Raw genomic sequence first — 7,370 nt, forward strand, 5'->3', positions numbered from 1 at the left:
CATAGCGAATGAAAAAATTTTCCGGCGCCCTCGAAAGCCCCACTGTCCAATGTTTCCCTAGTTTCCAGCGATTGTCGTAGTTACCGACAAGGCATCGCTTGAGATCAAGGTTCGGGTCTTGACCGCGAATTAGGAGGGCGTAAAATCGCCTGTCGAGAAAAAATTCCCTCCATCCGGGCCTTAAAAAGTGAAATTTTTAAATGATATCCGAAACCGACAAAAAATCATCACTTGGTCGTATGGCAGTCGTTTATTTACTGACCATTTTGTTTATTATTAAATTGATGAAAAATCTCGAAAACGCAAAAGAATTCATGTGATGTCGAGTATCAAGCATATTTGAATTTAACGCGCTCTCATGCTCCTTCACTATGTCTTATGAAACGTCGTACATTTCAGTTGCGCGCGTAGAAATTGTGGTTAACGGTCAATTGGTACACATTTTTTAGTATTTAACGTAAAGTATTCGTTTAATTGACCGGAAAAAATATACCATTTGTCGGCAAGGGTATTATTTTTAAATACCTGAAGTTTTATTGCTCTGCGATCATTTTTGTTTTTCTTCAATAAGCTTTTGAGAATTCCCATAAGACTCATGAGATATTCATAACTATTGACTTTCTGTGTATGTTGTTGTCCGAAAAAGCCCTATTTATCCCACGAAAGTGTTTAAAAATTTAATTGAAACAAAAAATTGAGGACCCTTATTGAAAGAACCATCAAGTTGGAAATAAATTGACAGAATTCAGAATTTGCGATGGACTATGCTTTGTTTTCTTATTACCTTGAAGTGCAGGTGGGTGTTGCACTGGGGAGAACTGCCCTGCCCTGTACGCTCCTTGAAATAGCGTATTTTGAATTAATTGTGTCACAGCGTTGGCTGCTATTTCCAAGAAGCGGATGTTTGAAATCGTACTCTCACTTAGTAATCGCCACAATCGACGAATAATAGAAAGTTCCACACAGTTTCTGATGCGAGGGCTGGCTGTGACTGTCTCCCTTGCTTGTGGATTGTCCCGAAGTTTCCTCAGGTCTTTTATGGATCGTGCTGCAATACCTAAGGTTTTTCCTGAAATCAACAAATCGTTTTAAAAACATTATCGGAGAATTTAGTTTTGAATCACCATTCAGTTGGGTGATACAGTCCATAATATTTTTAATTATTCATTTACTCTTAAGAAAAAATGAGTTCTAACAAAAATTGTACAAAAAAAGTTTTTAAGTTTGATCATATTCCAAAAAACTTAATTCGAGTCATCGTGAGAAGAGTAGAAAAAGAACCATGTTCGTGAAAGGTTAATTTGAAACATCACATTGAGTGGAAGAAAGACCTCGAAATAATAAATTTTCAACTTAACGAACGCGTCACTTCCCATCGAAAGTACCTGAAAAGGGTGCTAATATTTTCCAAGCATTGTATGAATTAAATAACAAAACTTACTGTAAAGATACCATGGGGGAGAAGAATTTGCATTAACCCTTTCGAACAGCTTTGCTGGGACTGACATTGTATAGTCTTCCAATAAATGTAGTTTTTCGTGGAACGAAAGTATCTCAGGCGTCAGACCCTGGATTATGTTCGAGTTATACCAGGCGAAGTAAGCTCTAAAGGAGGGCCTCATTTCATCAGGGACAGACCTCCACTGAATGACTGACTGGATCCACTGAAACATCACGCTGATCGTGGGAGCTGGCAATAGAGCAAGTACTAGCAGTTTCGTGATGATCTGGACGTGGCGATGATTTGTCAGGTCAACACCTTCGTCATTGTCAGCATGGTGGAGTAGAGTCTTATAACAGAATAGCAGTATATTATCTTTAACCATTTGTAATTTTTAACTGAACTATTTATATTGTGATTTATTCTTTAATATGAGTAATTCATTGAAGTGAACTTTTTATCTCTTATCATTCTTATTGCTCATTAATATCTATGATTGTTAGTATCGAGTAAAATAATAACTTCACTCATATTTTTCTCTCAATATTTCACTAGACTGTTACAATAATTAAAATGTGATACTTACCAAGCAATATTGATGGAATGTGAAAGTAATGGGCACATTATTCCACGTATCCTGAATACTCTGCCTCATTTTCCAATCTAGATTCGAGTTAATTGCCTCAGGCAATATATCACCAATTAACTCGGCTTTGATGAAAGCCATCACTTCCCTCAAAAGATCCAAAGAGATTTCATTTAACCATGTCCATCCGAATGTCAGTACCTAAATATAATTTCAAGTCATTAATAAAGTAACTACTCAGATTGTTTATAGTAGAATATTATGTCATACGGCGATAAAAGTATTTTCTTCCTTCGGCTTGGATTATAATCACCTTCGGAAGAAAATGCTTTTATCGCCGTATAACACTTTTTTAGAGTACTCACAAATCCGGCGTATTCTGCAGAGATGTGGAGGACACTGGTAGTCCGTGCGAACTCTGGGAGTACGTGAATGCTGGTTGATATGTCGAGTTTTGGAGGGTTGGGCATCAAATGAAGAAAGGTTGGATCGCCATAAACGAGGGCGTTCTCCCCGTTCGCTGCAGTGATGCAGCTCAGGTAGACCCTACCTTCGTCATGCGTTAATAATAGCTGCCCCTGTGCTCCTTGGGTCATCTCCTGCATTTCCAGATAATTTGCAGGAGTTTGTGGAGAATTATTCCTTCGCCATCTCAGCAACCTCATCCGGACTCGGTCCAGGTTCAAATTATGAACCACTCTTGCTGCAACACTATTAAACATAATCACAACATTAATTAATATTATTCAGATAATGCATTAAGGTTGTTGTCGCGTAGAATTTTTTTTCGACAGTTTTCGTTAAAAATTTTATGGTGAATAGTTTGAAAAATTAGCAACAAAATGAGCCTTTTCCGTTTGCAATTGACCGTTTTGAACTTGAGATATAAATTTTTGAAATTCGAGTGATTTAACACTTGTTTAAATGGAGTTTTGCCGATTAGAATTTTTTAAAAATCAACGGCTCGACAGTTGCAGAAATAAAAAAAAACGTGGAATATACATCGTGGGAGGAAATACAGAAAAAAAATCAAATCGATTGACCGTTTGGTTTACGGAATATAATTATCGGAAATTCATAAATTTATATAATTGAAAATAGTTAATATGGAAAATATATAGTTATGCTTTAGCTATCCATGCACAATGCAATCAATCAAGTGAGACTATATACCGCTAAAAGATTGTGTTCTAAACTGGCCCGTTTTACAGCGGATAAACTTTTTACAGAGACTGTCGCGCGACAACAACCTTAAAATTAGGTAAAAATATTAACTTACTCTCTGGCCACAAGATTATAAACATGGGCCACACTGCAACCGTAATAATTGCCAACTGCAGAATATAAATTGCCCATGAATCTATCTTCATCGGATGCAGAAAGGTTGGGGGGATGATTATGCAACGTGTGTGTGACTGATGCGCGAAACACACCATTGGTCAACGTGGCGTATGCGTTGCATCCCAGCCTTCTTTTTGCGTGACACCGTAAATATCTGCAAGCACTAAATTGAAAAAAAATAAAAAATTAAAAATTGAAGTGTCGAACACTTTCAATTGGGATTTCCCAGAAAATCTTGGAAATTTAAGAATGGCGCGTAGAACCTGATGAAGGCTACAATTTATCGGAAATATTTTTCCTAGGGACGAAGGGAGCAGAAAAATTTCAAACATGTCCAATGAATGTACATGCGGAGCATGCACTGACAATCTCGTGGTAATATTAAACATAACCACTGTCGTAACTGCGGCTACTATTCAAAAAGCGTTAATTTTCTCGAAAATTTAGAAATTACACCGTTTCCGCACTGGACAATTACGAAACAGATTACCTAAATCTAGTAAGACTCTTACTCTTGGTGGATAATGCATAGAATTTTTTCGCCTCAAATTTGCTAAATTTTTTCATTCGATTTTTTTGAAGAATTTTGCATGATAGAATTTCTTTTTTCCTGACATATTCACAACCCCCAAGATGATTTTGGAAATCAACAGTCTTGCCTTTAATTATTATTTATTTTTATTTTTTTAATGAATTTATTTTACTTCGATACCTTTTCCGTAAAATGAAATAATTCGTATTTTTCACTTTTCTTTACTTACGTGACACTTCCCACCGTCCTGACCACATGCCACGTATAATCATCGAAGACGCGCTCCTCCAATCGTCTCCGTCGTTGAACACTAGGACCCTGGTTCATCTTCACGAAACTACTCTTTTCTTCAAAAAAACTACTGAACTGCTCAAAACTACTCTTTTGTCTGTAAACGTTACGCTTCAAATACACGGTTCGACTGAAGAGACAATGGTTTTAGGTTTTAGAGATGGCCCATACGGATGACAGTGGGACTTGTTTAAAAAAGGGTGGGGATAACTGTGGTAGCAGTATCTCTTGAGTCCGCCATTGAAAGGGAAAGATACATTCCCCTCCTGTTATTGTACATCAGAGGTCCGGGAAGAAAAAACTGTCGCCAATGGGGGAAAAACAACGCAATAAGGTTTCTGGAAATGAGTGGTAAATCATGAGTTGTAAGGCATCTTCCTTTGTCATTGTTTTTGTTTTCATCGGCTATGCGGTGTTTCGTATCGAGTCAGATGTAAACACAGAATATATAGCCTCCGCGGCATGATGGGCAGTCAATGAATTCCTTGGGTATTATATTTTGTGATTTTTTTTTTCATTTGAATGTTTCAAGGGAAATGTAGAAAAAAATGAAAGAAATAGACCAGTAGGGTTTAACGAGTGGTTTGTTTTTCAACGCGATTCGAGCATGTAGTTTTCCTTTTCGACGTCTGTTTTTTCCGCTCACCCTTTTTGCCTGAGTAAGCTCAACAATTTTTAAACGTTCAATAATTTTTATGAAGCTGATGAGTTATTTCAATGGTTCTGCAAGTGAAGCAATCATCACACAAATTCTATGATCTGTTCCGTAAAAATTACTGTTCCGAGGGGGGAATTTTCACGGAACATTATATATGTTTTGCAGAACGTTCCGCAAAAATTCTGGAACATCCAGAATTTTCATGTTCTGAGGCATAATAAGTTTTGAAGTTTCGTCCGATTTTAAAACTTCCAGAAAAATTAGGTGACTTTTTTGTATTTTTTCGGTGACAGGAGCGGAAAAAATACTGAAAGTTCCAGATTTATTCCCGAAGACGATTCTCGCGGACAGATTACGTAAAATATTCGGTAATTTTTCTTTTTTTCTCCGTGAAGCTCAGAACATTCCGTACGTGTTGAGTAAAAATGGCATATAAACCCTTTATCGTAATTGATTTAAATTTAATGCAAAATAGACTGAGAAAAAAATGTCTTTAGTTAAGAATATTTACTAACCACAAGAAATAGTAATTTATGCTACAAGGGCTGAAAAGTATTTCGGTAACGTATTTTATTAAATCCTGATCAAATATGTTGCTAAAATACTTTTCGGACCGTGTGGGATACGTTACTTTATGTTACGAGGCCCGACCAACCTAGTATTTCTATTGCCCAAGGGAGGTAAGTAAAAGCACAGCCAACAAGCAGCCACTTACCTTCCCAGGGCAATAAAAGTACAAGATTAGGGCGGGCCGAATGATATAAATACATATGGCATTAGTAAATCTTACGGAAGTATTTACACAGTGATTGCCAGATTTGCTGGTGAGAAGTAAGTATTCTTGACAGAAGAAATTTTCTCTCAGTGTAAGTAACCACAGGACGTTTTTGTGCAACATTTGATTGAAACAAAAAAAAAATTCGTACAACCTGGTTGCTTAATGCTCGCAATATAAAAATACAGGAAGGCCGAAGTTGCAATTTAATGAGTTACGTATACATCAATTGAAACATTCTATTACTTTTAGTCGTAAATATTTGCAGCCTCCCTCCTGGCCTGGTGACTCGTGGATCATGTGTCGAGGTCCGAGTCTTCTCACTAGAAATTTTAATGAGAAACATCACTCATGCCTCGCAATTTGCTGCTCATCAATCATGTCTCAATGACTGTTTATCTAAATTTTTGATAATAAAAAGCACTACAGTAGAAGACACGGAAAGCTTGACAATGAGAGCAGGCGTGAATGTTCTGAACCATGACCTTTGGCTTTTTCATACCTCCGATATACTACCAACGGTATCATTTGAAAGGGTTTCGGTAAACAACAAGTAAATGGGATGCATTGACATGAGAACTTCTTAGTTTTGTTGCTATATACAAAGCAACTGAAAATGGTAACTCAACACGTCTACTAGTATATATAGATATAGGCGAAATGCACCGGCTCATGCACACATATATATCATATTAACAATTTGAATATTTTAATTCATATGCCACCATATATTTACAAAAAATAGAGAAACCATTCGGAAATATAAGAAAAAAATCAAAATATAATTCTTACTCGGATGGATTTTTATTACGATTTTTTTCTTCTACTCGACGAGAAAAAACACCGAAAAATTAGGGAACTTTCACGTATTTGTAGGGTGACCTTGCTTTTCAGGAAAAAGTACTGGAGGTAACGTAAAATTGTCCTGAAAGTTTTGTAAAAGTTCCTGCGCGCTACATAAATATTTACGGAACTTACAGTATTGTTCCACGAATACGTGAAAGTTCCGTAATTTTTCAGATATTTTTCTCTCCGTGTACTATTAGACTCTTGATATGACAATATATACCCATAGACAAAAATTGAAAATGGCCATAATTATAAGTTATTTTAGTGATGCCTCTTAGAACTTGCTAGACATTTTAGAATTTAATAATAGATGTGAAGACTGCAAAGCCACCATCATAATGGGAGTGGCAATAAGCACCACTGCGTAATCCAATCCCCCACCACCGCTACTCGTCGACCTACCTCTTCGTACAAAACAACTTACATACTATTTTTTGTTTGGCAATTGAAGTTCATTGCCTAAGTTTTGAAAATTGAGTTGAAAAAATTGATAATCTTTTTTGTAGGGAGTCGGGGGGGGACTTTAGCTATTTTTTTTAAACTTTTACACGGACGAAAAAATTCTCGAAAAATGATGTGACACTTCCGAAGGTGTGAAAAATCGTAAAACGATGTAAAAACTTGTTATTGTCAAACCTTTCAAAATGACTAAAAAATTATATCATTCAGCCAGTTTTCTTTTTGATGATTGTTAGACTCGTTCCCGACCAGAGAATCGTCTTCGAAGTTGCCCTCTTCTTCATTTTTCTTTATACCTTCATTACCATCGTTATTGCTGTTCGTACCATTGATGGTTTGCGCCTTCTCCCTTATTCTTGTCCCACTCTTTTTCTACCTACCTTCATCATTGCTTTTGGTCTTGACTCAAGACTCTTGAGGACATTGGTGCCCAGGCAG

This window comes from Fopius arisanus, unplaced genomic scaffold, assembly GCF_000806365.1.
Source record: "Fopius arisanus strain USDA-PBARC FA_bdor unplaced genomic scaffold, ASM80636v1 scaffold00079, whole genome shotgun sequence".
NCBI classification, from domain to species: Eukaryota; Metazoa; Arthropoda; class Insecta; order Hymenoptera; family Braconidae; genus Fopius; species Fopius arisanus.